Here is a 19,441-nt window from a genome sequence, read left to right on the forward strand (position 1 = left end):
TTTGTAGATAGACACTGTCAACAAGATATTTGTTGCACTTGTTTGAACATCGGTGTTTCCAACCTATCTATTTATTCCATGTGCTTAATTATTCTCAGTTTTAAGGTTATAGGCATTAGAATTAAAAAGGAGAATTTTCGGAATTTCAGAATTTCCTTTATTTTATCTGTTATTGGGATATTTTTGGGGGATTCAAAACGGCACTTCAGACAAGTTTTTCTACATTTAAAAAGCATTTATATATGATCTTAGCTTTCTAATGAGACAAAATAATGAAAACTTGAACTACTGCAATTCCATTTGGTGAGAGAATATCCCCATACCCTGCTAAAATTTGCCTCAATGTAAACAAAAATATCATTTGTAGCATATAAAAACTACACACAATGCCTTTTCGACATATATATTGATGATATCTTTGTATAAATCAAATAGTCTGGCATGCAGGGTTAATTTTGCTGTTTAAATATCCATAAAGGGGAAAAAGTTGAAAAAATGGGAAATTTCAGATTTACAGATTATTACTAATTTTTCAAGTGAATTGTTTTTTTTTGTTTCAACTATCACATTTTTAAACATGATTATGTTTGCTATCAATATTTGACAGCCATAAATTTTCAGAGAACCATCTTTGATGAACGATTGACATATAGATACCCAACTCCGGTTAACAAATGCTAAGCTAGCAGATAAGAACAATGGGATTTCAAGGAGATTATACATTTTCATTACGACAATAACAAAACAGATATGAGCTGTTGAAGTTAATATAGAACTTTTTAATAACCATTATAAGTCTTTTAATTTTAGTTTTTATACTTAATGATAATTAATAATTGGTATTTTTAGGATTTTTTTTCGAGATCCTTAACATTTTTCTCCCGGTCAAAGCCCAAAAATTAAGACTGAAATTCAGTCTGGTTCAAAATATTCATGTGAGTTCTGCACACAAATTTATAAGACAGTTAAACCAATGTGTCAAAGAACATTAAATCAAAAATCTACAGTTAAGGTATCAACTTTACTCTTAAAGTACACTTAACCTAATCCTTAACTTATAATTCTATGAAAAGTACAAGTAATTTAAATTCATACACAGACACACACAAAGAAAAAAATCAATTCAAAGGAATTTGACGGATTCTGGTCATCCACAGAATCAGAAGATCCGAATAGAGGGATGCCTTTCATATTTCTTGACCATTCCAAGATCTATGAATAAGCTAGGGGAATATCTCTGGCTCTTTCGGAGAGTGAATAATTTTCTATCCCTTCTGAGGAAATGACAAAAAATCTGTTGATCCTTCACAAGAGTAAAACAATCAAATTTATTTTTCTTGGCCTTCCTCAAGGAAAATAACAGAATAAAAGGGATTAAACCTTACTCGAAATTTAATGCAAGATAAAACTTAAAAGAAATTACTGAATTCTATAAAGTCAATAAAAGTAACGAAAATTTTCTACAATCTCTGGAAAAAATATTTGAAAAACTCCTCTAGTCAAAATTTTCACAAGTTGCTGGTTGCTGACAGCAAAACGGATGGAAAGTGCTGGTAAAGTTCACAAAGGTTAATAAACAAACAAATTCTATATACAATTTTTAAAATTTACAATAATACATCAATAAACCATATTTCATTCATAAAATCCTTAAAAATTAGGATTCTAAGTTTTCCGTAAAAATTAAGTTTTCATATCCTGGCAACAACTTACAGCGCCACCTATCGGAAATAGAGACATTGGTAAATATGTGAAGTTAGCGGTAAAAAATGTCGATTCCTCCCAAAAATCAAATAGTTTGCACAAAGGAAATGATGTCCCTGACGAAAAGAAATTATGGAATCGAGTTATAATTCGGAATTTTAATGACAACAATGGAAAACATAGATTTTGACAAAGATAGTGTCTGGATTTGCGGAATTCCGATCGCATGAGCAAAGCTACATACGGTTCTAAAACAAGTGTGTGGAATCAATAGAACGACAGGACTATTTTACAGTTTAAACTATACGATAAATGATATTCAAATATCTTTCATGACTAAATTTTCGTGATCAAATTGACAAAATTATTCAATATGATAGATGCACAAGACTAGTGTGTGACATATTATTGAACATTCACAGGTTACTTTTGAAATAAAGATATTATCAAACGATTGTTGTTTTTTTTTCTCTTCTTATTCTCTAATAAATTATTAACATTGCAACATCAATTGACATAGTGATTACTTGGCGTTCGTCGTCGTCATCGTCGTTCGTTAATAATTCTTTTTTCAAAAATCTCAGAAACATAGGGGTCAGACAATAGTTTTTCGCATATATCTCCCAAACCGTTAGTTTTAGCCTAATTCTGTTGTAGGGTAAAGTGTTCAGTTATCTGTGGTCAAATTAAGATTTTAATCTTTAAAGCCATGTTAGAGAGTAATCAAGGGTACCTAGATTCTAGGGGAAATCAAAAGATTGTAATCTAAGGACAAAGACAAGAAATGGGAAAAAGACACACAAAACAAAGAACATAAAGTAACTAAAATAATACATACAAAAAGATAAATGAGGAACTCGGACTCCACTAAAAATTGGGAGCATGGACCAGGTACGCCGGTAGGATACAGTTATTGCCCCTTTTCGACCGTTTTTTTTTTTCATTTTTAATAAAAACAATCTTCTCCTCTGACACTACTTGACCAATTAAAACCAAACGAATGTTCCTTGGAGTATCCTGTATAGAAACAATGTGGGGATTTCTGATCCGCCAAAAAAAACATGTCCGCCATTACTTAAAATAGAACAATAGTCTGACAATAGTCTTTTTTTACGTTTAAATCCGTTAAGCCATGTTGGAATTATGGCATTTTTCGTCTATTTATTTTGGCTATTTATAATGTTATTTCATTTTTAAAATCTTCTCCTCTGACAATTCTTGACCAAGGTTATAGCAGTAATCAAAAGAATGTAATCCAGAGACAAAGACCAGACATGTAGAACAGACATGCACTACAAAAAACATAAAGTAACTAAAAGCATAAATACAAAGTACCAAAAGCATATGAGCAACTCGGACTAAAAACTGAAAACTGGGAGCATGGACCATATGCATCGGTAAGGTAAGCGACCTCTGCTTTTATAGAAACACACGCCGAGTTGCTCATGAAAAGTCAAATCCGGATTAGACGAAAGAGGAATGGAAAATTATGATTCGTTGAACAAATCAGTTTTCATGGCGCAAATGGATACACCATAACGATCCACGAGTTCATGATGTCGACCATAAAACTTCTGTAGTGTTGACTTCAATCTTGTAGCAACATATCCCTGAAAGCCTATTTGTCAGAATTCTAGTTCGATTTAAAAGGTCTGCATAATTTCGGCAAGCTGTGGCATAACGTATGAATGTGATATGAACACTCCATACGCAGGTGCTAAAGGGCTGTTGCCACAGATGAAAGGAAAATTGACAATTCTGAATGAAAAGTCTTCACGGTTTTCTTAAAATTTGGTCAATAGTTTTCCTTTACCATCGATTTCTAAGTGTAGGTTAAGATATGACGCTGATTTCACAATGTCTGTAGTATCCTTTATCTCAAGTTCTTTGGGGTAGTTGCGATGTATCAAATTAAATTAGGATTGTGTAAAGATAATACGTCATCTATATATCGGAAACTGAGATTAAAAGATCTAGCTAAACGATATTATTCTTTCTTTCGGATCAGATCAGCTAAAAAGAAACTTGCATTTGAAGAAACGATCCTCATAATAAATCCTACCAAAGTCTAATGGAGTCAAAATTGTTGGACAACTCCTTGTTATACTTATTGTCCTTAAGAAGGCAAAATTTAACCAGGTGAGCGATTCCAGCTTCTGAGAGCCTCTTTTTTTGGTCATATATATTACTCATTGTTCTCTGGTATTGATTAACACTTTCATTATCATTTTTGTCCTTTTGTTATTGATGTCATACTATGGAATTTTGGTAGCTATATTTAGCTTTGTGTATTTTTAGGTATGTTTTAATTTTTGACATAAGGAGTGCTCTATTATTATTACTTTCACTTTCGTTTATATCGATTTCTTCTTTCTGAATCTGACCTTGGTTCGATTGTGCAACACAATCTTAATTGATTCATAATTTATCCATCGTTGTGTAACACCTCGCCGTGTATGTAGAACTTTTGTTTTTATGATTGTATTAAAGTGAAGTAGGTTTTGCGGATAAGTGAATACTTTTTGTAATTTTCAAGTACTTTTTTAGATAACTGTTAAAGTTTTACTTTTCCATTGACACTTCATTTTGATACTTTTTAGACAGTACTAATTTCTGTTCCATCCTTTGGATATTCATTTGTTAATTTTCTGGGTAATTTGAAAGTTCATTGTGGTTTTCTATTGACATTTTGCATGCATTTTGTAGGCTTGGTTTAGTTCTTTCAATTAGAACATTTTCCTTTTTTTGTTTTTATAGCTTTTTACCGCATGTAATCACACTATCAACTGTCATGTTAATGTAACATCTTTTCGACATGTATGTAGCATGCAACTATGTTATGACCATGAACCATGGATTTTGTTACAAAACATTATTGACTTTTTTTGATTGAAAAAAATAATGCTTTTTGTTATACACCAAACACAATATCTGTGGTTGCGACACTTTTGTTTCAGTCCAATTTACCAAAAAGGAATTTTTGTTTGAAAATTGAATAGGTGCAAACAGTTGTAATTTCGATAATGGTCCAAAATTGTTGTTTGAAGTATAAAAAATGGCAATATTAGTATATTGTTGGTGGTTGTGACACTTATATTTCAGTCGAAAATCTTCAAAATGACACATTATTGCGAAGTGTATGTGTGATAACACTTTAAGTAGCACTCCAGTTAAGAATCATGCAAAATGTGATTCATGGATAAAAAGCCTACATATTTTTATTTTTGATATTTTGTTTGAAATGTCATAGTAAACAGAAAATAACATGTGGTTTTTCATATAAACCGTGCTCTTAGGAGATAAAAGTTATGTAGAATGCACTGTAGATTTCGAAATTAAGGGAGATGTAAATGACGCTCAAATGCAATGGAATCTACTGGATTTTCAATGTTGATTATCTCCTAAGAGCAGGCAGATTTGAATGAATAATTACTCATTTCATAGTATAGACCCATAAAACAACTTTATTACAAAAATAAAAATATGTAGCCTTTTTTAGGGTGTATCATATTTTTCAGATTTTGCATGATTCTTACAAAGACAGCTACTTAAGTACATATTAATCTTAAACTATTGTACAAAAGGATAAAATTGTCAATATAAACAGTATGTGAACGTCTGTGATACATATTTTTCAGACAAATTCTTAAAAAGAAGATAATTTTATAAATGAAATGAGTGCTAACACTTGAAATTTTCTCAATGGACTGATACTATTTATAAAAATGTAAAAATTGTCAGAATAAGCATCATACATATATGTGCTGTTGACACATATTTATTTCAGTACAATTTCTAAAAAATATAATGATAAGTGTATGTGTGCCAATACTTTAAATATACCTATCAGTCTAAAACTATTGTATAAAATGTTACAACTCAATTTTTGTATAATTTTGATGGTTGTGATACTTATATTTCAGACAAAATTCTTTACAATGAGATTTAACACACGCCGAGTTATAATGTCAACATTAAAATCATGCGAATGTCTGTGAAACAAAATTATTTCAGTCCAATTTTTTAAATGTTTAGAAATCATATGAGCGCGAACATTTTAATTCTGTAATGACAAGAAATTAAAAATTGTACTAATATGCAAAATCTCAAGAATGTCAATAAATAATAAACTGCGACTCTTGTTATCATTAAAATTATTATAAAAGACGTTTGTTAAAACTTCAATTGCTGTTATAGAAATATGATAGGTACTTCGCTTGCGAAGAAAGGCAGAACATTGTTTTAGATTGTCGAATCAAAATTATTTCCTCGCCCCATACTCCATTGCCCCATTCCCGTTGACCCATTGATCCCATACAGGTATTGTAGAAAATTACTTTTAGAAGAAATTCATTAACCATGGTCTTCGATTTACATGATTTATGATAATCTGTTGTTAGAAATATGCCATAATAAGGGATTATAATTCGTTTAGGTATATGCATACCGTTTAATAAAATGACTGATTCAAAGAGGTATCCTTCACGCTGGTTTTATTATTATAGGCAGTACATAGACGCCGAAAATCAACGAATCCAAATTGATCATAGGGAGTCGTAGATGCTTCGTGCAATAACCCCTTCCTCAAGCTAAATTGATGGGCATTATATCCCCGCTTTAATACCATCGTTATTTCAACAGTCAACAAATATAAGACCTCCTCTATTCTGAGAATGCGTTTATATTTTAAAGTTTTTTTAAAAGTTTAGATATCCATGTCTGGAGAGGTAAGATTTATCCTCTACCGGGAATAGATGTGTTTGATAATATAAAATATGAGGTGTGGTATGATTGCAAATGAGGCAGTCATTCACCAAAAGTCAAATAACGAACAATTTAACTTCTATGATTGTTTTTTCTTATCACAGCACACTTCAATATGTGAACGACGTTTGCTCTTGTATTAATGCCTGGCTTGGATTTTTCAAAACACGTTTTATTTTAAGTCTATATTTAATAAAATATTATGTGTCCTATATTCGAGGTACACAAATAAATATAATTTGGAAACGTCATGCTATCGTGTAAGTACGTTTACCCAGATACACATTTTATTTCCTTTGAAATCTTTAAGTAAATGTTAATTCCTGCATTGTTTTTAATCTCATAATCAATTGCTTTGTTATATTAAGTTCAAGATCATATTGAATATTAAAAAAAAGATAAATGATAAATGCCGTATATTTTATGGAGAATTGTAGTTGCAATAATCTGATTTTGTCAATTTATGATTTTGACAGCTATTTCTAAGGTGTCTGCTGCGCTAGTAGCATAATACTTGAATAGAAATGAATGAATTCGATCTTATGTCAATAGTGTTTGACAATGTCGGTCATTAATGTGTCTCCGTGTCGTTATTAAACATTTTAGTTTATTTTTTAGACATGCCATGGTATTATTACCATGAATTTTATTACTTGTGTTATCGAGCCTTTAAAAGCTTACTTGAAGGTGTGTTGAAACTTATTGAAAACGTCCTCTCTGTTCCTTTTTCGAGAGTACTCACAGAATAACAGCAGTTCAAGTATTCTTCATTTAGGCATTTTCAACAGGATTTGCTTTGCACATATGATAAAACTACAGACATCCTCATAGGTGCACAAAATTAGAATAGAAATTACGCTATGAAAAATTGTAGGTCACACATGACTGCTTACAATGTATTATTTTTATTAGTTTTACTACATGTAGTTACGACAAACGAATTTATCTATTTTCAAGTAATTCACAATTATACATGTAAACTAGATATATATTGCACGTAGCTAGTTCTCCAATTTAGGTTAAAAATGTCTAGTCACCCCTCTTCATATTACACTAATCTAGAGGCCACTACTTTGTTAATTGGATTGAATATGTTTTCATACTCTGTGTTCCCTTCACTATGCAATCTAGAGAGGTCCTCTGTTTGATTCAGTTTTAATTTATTCACAGGGATTAAAAAATAAAGTTTTCCAGATTCGAAGTAAAAATGATACTTGCTCCTGGTGAATTGGATGTTTTTAGATTATTATGGAAATGTTCACAGCTCTGTGCTAGTGTGTACAGGAATCCATTAATGACAACACTTTACACTTTCTGTATTATTTTTAGTTTTCGGTGCAAAGCTGATTCGATTAGATGCGGAAATGTATTGAAAGTTTTCAAACAAACATGTATTTTGAGATTGTTGATTCCTTATCCCTGACTTCAACCAGTTTCATTTCCAAAATGCATTGCCAAAAGATGAGCATCTTTCCAACCACAACTATTTGGAAGTAAAAACAACTGCTCCAATAGGCCATCCGTTTCGAAATACTTGTCTGCCTCCATGAGAACTACATCGCCTTGATTCAATTGCGGTACGGTTTCAGTCAATTTCCAACCAATCTGAAGTGTCTGCAAATGGTATTCCTTGTTCCATTAATACAAAAATATGTCGATCATCCATTGTAAACTTTTAAATATAAAACCTTGATATCAAACACGTGCCGCTTTAATTTTCATCCTGTTTTCTGAGTGAGCAAGATGGCGAAACTTTATACTTCTAGCGATTCTGGTTCGGACGAGATCGGAATAATCGGGCTGTTGTTAACTATAGCACATATTTCGGCAATCAATGTAGTTAACATTTCATGCGGTAAAGTTTTCGGTTGAACTTCATCGAGTCTCATATTCTCCTATTAATCCCTATCATCCACTCCCATACACCCACCCCCTTTTGTGAGGAATGCGGAGGATTGATGTTCAATACGGTGCGCTTATCCTGAAGAAAATTCTTTACGAGAACGTCTCCCCCATTGATAGCGGTCGATTGACCTAAACAATCTTCATTCCGCGGTGAGAACGAATTTCATCAAAATTTACAGCTATAGAACCTTTCAGTCGCGTCATATTATATCGATTACATTACCTCCAATAGATCTGGCAGACCATGACATTGTCTATGTGGAAGTGGACATATGGCTAAAAAGAACACGTGAAACACCTAGAAAGATACTAAAATTCAATAAAGCAAACTGGGAAAATATAAGGTCAGACCTAATAAACACCCCAGGCAAAATTAAAACAAATTACACCATAGGTGATGTAGACTCAGTCTGGAACACATATCTTCACAATCTTGTTCCATAGTATCTGCGCATACGGACACGGAAATATCACAGTATCAAGTGGTTGTAAGGAGTCTTCCCAACATCCCCATCTAGTACGCATTTTTCCGGCTGTGGCTCATCACACTCGTTCGTAAATCACATAAGTTCACGGTGAATAAGCCTGCCTTGGATCACTACAGGAACTAGAAATCTCATAGGGTCGTACAGACAGTTTACAGCCGATACAACGTTTCTGTTGAATGATCTTTTATCTCTTAACACACGGTAAGTAAACGAATCACAAGTCAAAGCTTCTTTGCATAGCTTCTTATTTAATTCCAAGATCGATATTCTGCAAATGGCTTGCTGTCTTCCTCGGAAAAGGCATTCATAATATCAAGATCGTTGGAGGCAATTTTGTAGTACCGTAAATAACCGTTTTCCATAAAAAATAATTTGACATCGATTTTATGCTATCAGTAGCTGATTGAGCGATGGAAAGTCAGATGAGTCTGTCATCCACATTGAAGTTCCTTTCGATATAATCTGTAAAGTCAGAAACATCAGATTTCTCAATATGGACTCGATTTGTTGAAATAAAGCTCTTTTTAGGCAGTCCACACAGACATTATAAGTGGTTTTTTTTCATAAAAATACTTCTTTTTCTAATCCTTGGTCTGTGGAGGTTCAAGTAATTTATAAATATATTAGTGATTACTGTCATGAAATCCAGTAGCTGTGGTAAATTACTGAAAAAAGTACTGAGATTTGTACAAGTCAGGGGTGCCTTTTGAAAACAAATTACCAAATACTATGTTTCATAAAATATCAAGCACTTAGAAACTAGCACAAGATGAAAGCATACTGGAGTAGGTGGAAAAAAGGTAAAAGTTATAACACCTTTTTTAATTCATTTTCTCGCAATTTAGTCCCTAAAGTTCTTGCAAAAAAGGTATTTTGAAAATCAGCAAGCTGATACAAAGAAGAGAACCTAATACGGCATGGGACTGAAACATTCCGGATACCTTACTTCATCAAAATAACACCTGTTTTATATCTGTCTATTTGTAAATGATTAACCACATATATACAACATACCTACCAAATTTCAACTTATAATTATGAGTTTTACAATATTAAACAGTGCAACAGTCAACAGTGCACCTTTATGCAACTGTATAGTGCACTATAAGTCTTAGCCGAATAAGAATTAAGAGTAATATGGGAACCTTTTCGTCGACCGGTGGTATGCTGTCTGTCATTTCTTGATGATAAAGATGATATCTCGCTACTTTCGGTAATGGAATCTTTTCTCGAATGTTAGGGATATCGCATTTGATCAACGTTAGAATTTGAAGTCTAGTGCTTCCGTCATGTTATTCGACTATCACACTACTAGCTTCACGAACAAGAAGACAGTTTATATTTAAGTGAATCTCCTGAAAAATTGATTGCATGCGGTAGTTTATATAAGATTGGAAGTATACCTATAAAAGAATCGTAGAATGCTAAGAGTTGACTGAATTGAGGATCATCCTTTACTGCTTCTATTAAAGAAAGATTGTCGCAAAGCTCAAATAACACTATTATTGTCCTTGACCATAATCATCGGAAATTTTCTTCGTCTTTGTTGCAATGCAGACTATTTCGGGCAACCGAATTGTTCTTGTAGACGTTCCCATAATCTCTCAAGTCCTGTAGCAGGATTAGCATGTAATGTAAGCATTAGACGTATGAGTAATGTGCGCATACGACGACGATTATACACCCAAATAATTCACTAAAAGATCAAGTTCCTCGGACGGATTCACGTCGAGCCATGTCAACTATCTGTCAAGCTACAGAATGATTATGGCTTGTCTCTGAAAGGAGTCACTCAAGAAAGAAGTCCATTTTTAACAACAAACGAGTCAGGTCAAAAATCACAGAATATTGATGGATTTGATATGTTTATTTGGATTGAACGGCATCGTACGAGGATTCAATGTTTGTACTTTATTCTCAGTTTGCAGTTCGACAGGGTGATGCTGTATCACATTTGCAGTCAGGGTTAAGGTAAGGGTTAGGGTTAGGGTTAGTCCTTACTTTTAAGCTTAGCACGTTGATTCACATACTGTTGTGAACCTTCCACGGAATCTATCTTATTGCAATACCTGACGTTATCTTGCTTGAATTCAGTGTCATTTTCTCTATCTAATACTTGGCACTCAGCTTCATTAGCTGCGCTTTTGAATAAGATAAAAATTCCAGATCTGTTTCAATTCAATCTTTTCGACGGTCAATCCCAGCAATTTTTCTACCTTTTGACAAAGATTGCTCTTCTGTCAGAATGACACTCTGTTTTCGAAGTTCTGCTTCTCAAATTACATTGATATACGGGCAGCATCTGCCTAAGCTTTCTTCCTTGCAATCATGGTAGACATAGGTGACTTAAAGCTTCTACTTCACTGAGATCTACTTGTCGTTTACATTGTTCCGTTCTTAGTTTCTGAATCTGATTTTGCTTTGATTTAAGGCGATTGCTCACCATGTTTGTCAAATTTTATAAATATTACTTCCACACTTAGCATTTCCGGTTTATAGGAATCCCTGTGTTTACTTTGTTGTGTGTTCGTTATGGCATTAATTCTTTGAGAGTATCATACTTGCACAGAACGATTCGTAATGTTTAGATATCCGTTTTCTTTTTCTAACACTATCCTGTGAATCATCGATATTTATATCGATTTTAATGTAATTAAAATTGACCTATCAATTCTTCCAACTTTGAAAGACATGATGCTTTTCAAATATTAAGGGATTTCCTTCCAGTTATTGTTGCATCCATGGGATATTTCACAGAGAATGACAAAGGTCCAGTAGCTGTGAGTGATACCAAGAGCCTAGAAAATAACATCACTTAATTTCAGTTCTTGGTGTCATTGCTTGTCACATTGAGATGCATTGGATACTTAAAGCAATAACTTTACAAGGTAATCTTGTTGCAATATTATTCATGTATCTATTTCACTTATCTACACATTGAAACATACCACATTACAATCTCAAATACTCCGCTAAAAATAAATGAACTAAAAAATTATTAATTTGAATACAGAAAAAATACACATCAGAATGCAATACATAAAAGTCAGAAAATATAGTTAACCTTCCTTTTGATACTTTTTTTCGGGAAGGGCTGTTGATGTGGTTCATGCACTTGGGTTTCTGACATTAGTCAAAGATGCACTCACAGATGTGAGAGGAAACTTCGAAAACGTCCATGCCAAGAGGTACCAAGAGGTATTGAGTGTTGCTGAGTCTTTGGATGTATCAGAGGCAAAAACAAAGACCTGTGGTTGTCAGAGACAAAAAGTCAATGTCTCTAATAAAAATCAGTTGAAAAAAAAACTATTGTATTTCTCTATTAGATCAAATCCTCTATGAGATGAATAGCAGTTTGGTGATATTCAAATGAAAGCTGCTATGGGACTGTGATTCCACCACTTTGCCAATCAGCTAACTCATCTGAGCTGGAGTCCTTGGAGCATGATCTGCAATCATATGGTACATTTTCAAAATATACACAGGATCTTGCAGATTTATGGATTTTTTTCTGTCACATTGTGTGAATGTGAGAGAAGTATAAGCGTTGTTAGACTAGTGAAGACATATTTTAGGTCAAATATGACCAACCAGAGGGCAGCTTCCGTAGTGATAATATACTCACATAGAAATATAAATATTATAACAAAAGACTTATTCAAGAGAAGAGTTTTGCCATAAAAAAAAATCCAGATGTATGTTTTTACCAGACATTTTAAGTGATATGCTATCAAATTAACTGTTTTTGGTACATAAAATAAAACAACATTTTTTCCGACACAGTCGGAATTGGGTTCGCTTAGACATCACGTGCCACCCATGATGCTTAACCATGGCGACGTTGCTGATGAAGATTGCAACCTCTCATTTCATTGGACAAAAGTGATGGTCACCGTGAAATTCAATGGTCCTGCGTATGAAGTGTTCATATCACAACTCATACGTTATGTCAGAGCTTGCAGAAACTACGCAGACTTTTCGTATCGCGCTAGAACTCTGACGAATAGGCTTCTGGAACAGGGTTATGTTGCTACAAGATTGAAATCATCACTACAGAAGTTTTATGGTCGTCATCATGAACTCGTGGATCGTTATGGTGTATCCATCAGCACCATGAAAACTGATTTATTCAACGGGTCATAGTTTTCCTTTCCTCGTTTGTCTATCCCGGACTTGACTTTTTATGAGCAACTCGGCGGGTGTTTCTAGAAAAGCAGAGGACGCTTACCCTATCGGTGCACCTGGTCCATGCTTCCAGTTTTTAGTGGAGTCCGAGTTGCTCATTTACTTTTGTTACTTTTTATGTATGATTTTAGTTACTTTATGTTCTATGTTGTGTATGTCTGTTTTCCATGTCTGGTCTTTGTCCCTGGATTACATTCTTTTGATTACCGCTATAACCTTGGTTCCTTTGATTACTCTTCCATTGGGGGCATCATTGTCCGGAATAATCACAAACATTTTATATATCATACGTTTGGAGTTTTTTTAATGAACCAATGTATTAGTTCCGACGCAGTAGGTATTGAGTTGGCGATACAGCTTACAACCTTTCTTCACAAGTGATATTAAGGCTAAAAACCACTAATTCCACTTTCCATAGGCTTCTATGCTAATTTCACAATATTCAATGGCTTCTCTGGACTTTACCTTAACTTTAACCTGCAGAGGACTATATATTAGCATGATTCTACATATGTCAGCTCACAATCCTCAGAATGGCATGTGGGGTTAGCAGACTTGCAGTGCAGTACTGGTCACCGGAAGTGAAGGGTCTATAAATAGCATGGGAAATCCCAGTGTTTTCACAAGATAGGGGTATATTTAAAAATCATTATGGAGATTAGGCTTCACATCACAAGAAGCAAAATGCACCTATAAAATGTACAGAAATGGTTTTCCTTTCAGAAACTGTTTAAATTTTTTAAATAAGATGAGAACTTTTTTCACAGCACTATGAGGAACAGGGGTAATTTCTGCGTAGGACTATTTTTGCGTACATTCCAAATGCTCATTGGTTGAATTGGTGGTCTGTAACCTAAAGAGTCACTTTTTGTCTTAGAAAAAATAAATAACTATACAGGTATCTTCCTACACACATACTGAATGCATTTGCAAAGTTTCAGTGAAATGTGACAAGCACTTTTTTAAATATTTGATTTTTAAATATAGGGTAACCAAGTTGTGCGAGCAAAAAAGTGACAATATTCTACCATACTTAAATGCATTAAATATTTGCAAAGAACTTTTTCTGACTTTTCAAATAAAAAATATCAATCACAACTTGTTTTTTAATAATATTAATGAAGAAATAGTTTTAAAAGTAATCATTTTCTGAGAAATTGGTCTATTTTTAAAAAATTATTTCTGACATGCCTCCCCCTTTTTCTTGATCACATGTCAAAAATCCTAAATCTTTAAATTTTCACAAAAGGTGATATATTTGTCTTTAAATTTGTAAATACAGTGTTTTCACATTAAAACATGACCAGTAAAGGGCACCTAAAGCAAAAAAAGTACTCAATAATGGATTTTCCATGTTGCCATAGGGGAATGCTGATATGGCCTTAACCGCAGTAATGAAAGTGAGTTTTTCCTCATTTCTAACCTAATTTTTGCTCAAATCTACACAAAACTTGATTTCAAGTGCTTATTACCACCATATTTAGGTAAATATAGCCCTCAAAGTTTAATATTTGATATTTTTACTAAATTTTCTACACTTTTTACAAGATAGGACATAAAAATCAGCCAAAAAGACCAATTTTCAATAATTTGGACCTATAACTTAAAAAAATGCATATTTTGAAGGATTTTTGTAGTGTATTCCTCTCATGGCAAAGTCAACAAGATCTTCAAGTAGTTTAAAGCTATTTCAAAAAACTTTTCATTTTGCCATGGCTTCTACTTAAGGCTAAAAACCACTAATTCCACTTTCCATAGGCTTCTATGCTAATTTCACAATATTCAATGGCTTCTCTGGACTTTACCTTAACTTTAACCTGCAGAGGACTATATATCAGCATGATTCTACATATGTCAGCTCACAATCCTCAGAATGGCATGTGGGGTTAGCAGACTTGCAGTGCAGTACTGGTCACCGGAAGTGAAGGGTCTATAAATAGCATGGGAAATCCCAGTGTTTTCACAAGATAGGGGTATATTTAAAAATCATTATGGAGATTAGGCTTCACATCACAAGAAGCAAAATGCACCTATAAAATGTACAGAAATGGTTTTCCTTTCAGAAACTGTTTAAATTTTTTAAATAAGATGAGAACTTTTTTCACAGCACTATGAGGAACAGGGGTAATTTCTGCGTAGGACTATTTTTGCGTACATTCCAAATGCTCATTGGTTGAATTGGTGGTCTGTAACCTAAAAACTGTGAAATTCAAGACTCCATTTGGGTAATTTTTGTCCAGCATATTTTCAATCAAAGACAATCTTTGAATTTCATACATTGAATAATTGTAATAAAGTTAGAACCAATAAATAATTTATTGAAATAGTTCATTAAAATAAGTACGAAACATAGTACAGTGATGACACAGTTTACAAGTTAAAGTCTAAAATAAAGAATATTTTTTATGCTTATTTTGTCTGAGATTCGAAATGTCTCTTGGAAACCCAAAATTCAAGACTCTTGTCAGAATACAATAGCATTAATACCTATGATTTTTAAACTCTTTATACCTATATTCCCCGTACTCAGTTAAAATCCCGTCTCAAAAATATTATATATCGTTGCTACTCCCAAAACGACGATACACCTAGATACAAATGTGTAGTTCTTGGTAGAGATTCCGTATACTTTGTAAAAAAAGTTCCAAATCAACTTTCAAATATACAGAAGTTTTCAAAATGCTGGAATTTTTTTTATTGACAACATAACTGTCCAATGTGGTGGACGCGTTTTTCAACAAACGGTCGGGATTCCAATAGGAACAAACTGTGCCCCTCTACTTGATGACCTATTCCTTCACTCTTATGAGTCTGACTTCATAGCTGATCTGATCCAAAAGAAGGAGAATCGTTAAGCAAGATTTTTTAATCTCAGTTTCCGCTGTATATATGACGTATTTTCGTAAAACAATCCTAGTTAAGGGGATTTTATACATCGCAACTACCCAATAGGTAAAGGATACTATAAACACTGTGACGTTAGCATCATATCTTGACCTACACTTTGAGATCAGTGGTAAACGAAAACTAGTGACCAAACTATACGACATACATGATGACATTTCATTCCGTATTTTCAGCTTTCCTTTCATATCAGGCAACATTCCCTTCAGCACCTGAACATGGAGTTTTCATATCACAAGTCAAACACAATGTCAGAACTTGCCGTAACTTCGCAGACTGTTTGTATCGCGCTAGACTTCTCACAGCTAGGCGTCTAAAACATGGTTATGTTGCTACAAAAATGGAAAATCAATATTTAGCTTATTAAAAATCATATGAATCACTCATTAATAAAGTAAGGTAAGTATTGAAAAAAATACACTGTGGGCTTGATCGCATGCCCAACATCTCGTACAACACATGGGCTGCGTTTATTGACAAATTTGAAGAAACTAGTTCTATTAGAATCAAAATAAATCACGGAAACTCCATTTTATCATTGTTTTAGCACGGACTGGCCATTTATGTAAAACAATGCGACATAAATGGCCAGTCCGCGGTACAACAGAGATAAAATTGAGTGTCCGTGATTTATTTCTTAATTCAACTTTGTACCCAGTTCGACTAATGATGTCGCTATCTTTGTGGATGCATCTTTCTGATATAATTATTTCAAACAATTTATCATGTACTTTGTATATTTTGACGGACCATGTAACACGACTCGAATTCAGTTTTGTTATTTGTTACAGAATTGTAACTTTTTCGATGTGTCTTTACATACATTGTCTCACTCGTGTTAAGTATTAAGATAAGGCACAAAAAGGTATGTTAACGCTGTTGACATTAATCTTCAGATTCTTATCTCCGCTGCAATCGTTCAATTTAAGCAGTTATCAAAATCTACGAATTAAAAAAAGTTCTGTGTTATGTTTCTATACATTCACACATTTACATGGTAGGACCCAAGTCTATATACAAAGGGGTACGTTGAAGTAAATGACAATGCTGCACGGGTATGTTAGCCGACCTCCGTTATGTTTGCTTATTCAGGTGGGGTCCTACCGAGATGTCGAGAAGGGACTTAGTAATCTCGTCTGTCGTATTTCACTCAGCCTTTTGAACAATATGTAAAATTTGCTTTTGTTTCTTTGTATGTGTGATTTTAGTTACTTTATGTTCTTTGTTGTGTATGTCTGTTTTCCATGTCTGGTCTTTGTCCCTGGATTGCATTCTTTTAATTACCGCTATAATCTTGGTTCCCTTGATTACTCTTTCACACCACTAGGTCGATATCTCTGCCGGTGGATTTTGTCCCCGAGGGTATCATCAACCCAGTAATACATTTTTTTTTTAAATTACTGGTTTTAACAAGAGGAATGAAAGAAAAACTGGCTCGGACGTCGCCCAGTATAAAAAGGTCCGAAACTGACAGAAGATTGGATACTCTGTTGCCTTGTAAGAATGTGGTGTCCCCAGATGGGAATCTTAGCACACTGACATCTGGTATGGAAATTGCCCCGATCAATTCAACAAAAAGTACCCAAATACACGTTCAGTCTGCAGATCATCTATTCCAGTACAAACATTGGGGCTATTTCAAAATTATCAAACCATGTTCTATCACTTAAAATGATATATTTGACTACAACGATGACGAACCACATTGTACCATATCAAAATTTGCAAAATTTGCAAAACAGGCAACATTTTTATAACCGACTCTTACTTCTCCAGTTCCCTTACAAACAAAATCTTCCATACAAGAAGTCACGATGACTTAAGTTGCAAATCAACAAACCTAATATATGGATTAGAATGCAACTTATGTGGTTTAGTATATGTCGGAGAAACACAAGAACGTGCGGTCATCGTTCGAGAATTAACACCACCAAATTCCCGATAGTTTTTCAACAGTTTAATCAATAAGATCATTCAATCCTCTCTATGAAAGTTCGTATTTTAGAGAAAAAAAATTATCATCCAACGAACAGCCCCGTTCTGAGTAAAAGCTATTGTAGGGATAGAGAGGAGCACTGGATACGCAGACTAAGTACTGCAATACCTTACAGATGCAATGACAACATCAAAAGTATAGGAAACCTTTCAAGCCAATATAGCAATAGTATAATTGTGATGAATTTATTTGACAAAAATCTAAGACTGGAAAGGAGTCATGGCCATCGCCACTACACGTCACCTAAGTTACATGATGTCTCTATAGATGGTCTCCTCCCTGTCATACAAAAACCTCTTGGACTTCATATTAGAACCTAACTCTATTCTATACCTCTCACTCTACTACACTCCTTTTACAAAACAAGTCTTGACACTCCTGTTTCTGACCCTACCTCAACATTATACAGACTTGTTGCCATCATTTTGGATATTGGTTTCCACAGACTCTTTAAACCAGTTTGTGTGAAAAGTCAATATGAAGAAAAACGATCATTTCTCCACTACCGTTTGTCAACAAAGGTATAGATGCAATTAATTTGGCTAACATCCTCCATCACAAAAACGTTACCAACACAACTCCCACATATTTCAAAGACAAATCCATACCAATTATTTCATATTCCTGTACTTCACCCATTGCATCCACAATTTTCAATTATAAAAGGCTATTGCAGAACCTCGAGCTTGATGACTTCAAGGTTAAACCACCTGACTGTTCTAGAAAAAATCTCCATTCAAATATGGTCCTTCTGGTCACGTCGTTACGGGAGATTTGTCCAACATCGAAAACGAATCTTTGTGTAATATCCTTTCTAAAGATCCCAAGCACCGTGAACCATGCTCCATAAATTGGAATTATAACTTTAAAGTTCTTATGGATGCCGTGGAGGACTACGAAAGAAAATGGATAAAACGAGAACAAGAAGACATTGATTCTCTGTCATAGTGGTTAAAGGCCGTGAGGTCTTTAATTTTGAAACAAATGAAAGTTTTAAGTAGGTCAATGAGTGCCAATGCTACATCAGTTTTCAAAGATCCCGATGTAGCAAAACCATTGTCTACTATACATGACAAATATGTTGTCGTACCAGCAGACAAAGCCCATAACAACATTGTTTTTGTCTGCAAAGCGTTTTACATTAAATGTTTATTAACAAACGTAGACGTAGAAAATAATAACAGTGATACGACCTATACTGCTACCACACTCTCCAAAGAAAAGATTGTGGAAAACCATAAATCTGTGCTATCCTCTTTTGTCTTTCTACCAAGGGCGATGATTGTGATTTCCGTCTATGTACTGGATTCCTATGTCCATAAGAATTCATACAAACAACGTTCCATAGCTGGATCTGAAAAATGTATCACCAAACCTCCTTCAAAACTGGGTCTGCAGTCCAACCACAACACTTGTTAAATCCGTAGTTGTATTAATTCAATGTGGATCCTGAAAAATTCGAAAGATCTTTCGGAGACAATCAGTTCAAGACTAT

This window comes from Perna viridis, chromosome 9, assembly GCF_037379345.1.
Source record: "Perna viridis isolate PV_CMFRI_1.1 ecotype Kerala chromosome 9, ASM3737934v1, whole genome shotgun sequence".
NCBI classification, from domain to species: Eukaryota; Metazoa; Mollusca; class Bivalvia; order Mytilida; family Mytilidae; genus Perna; species Perna viridis.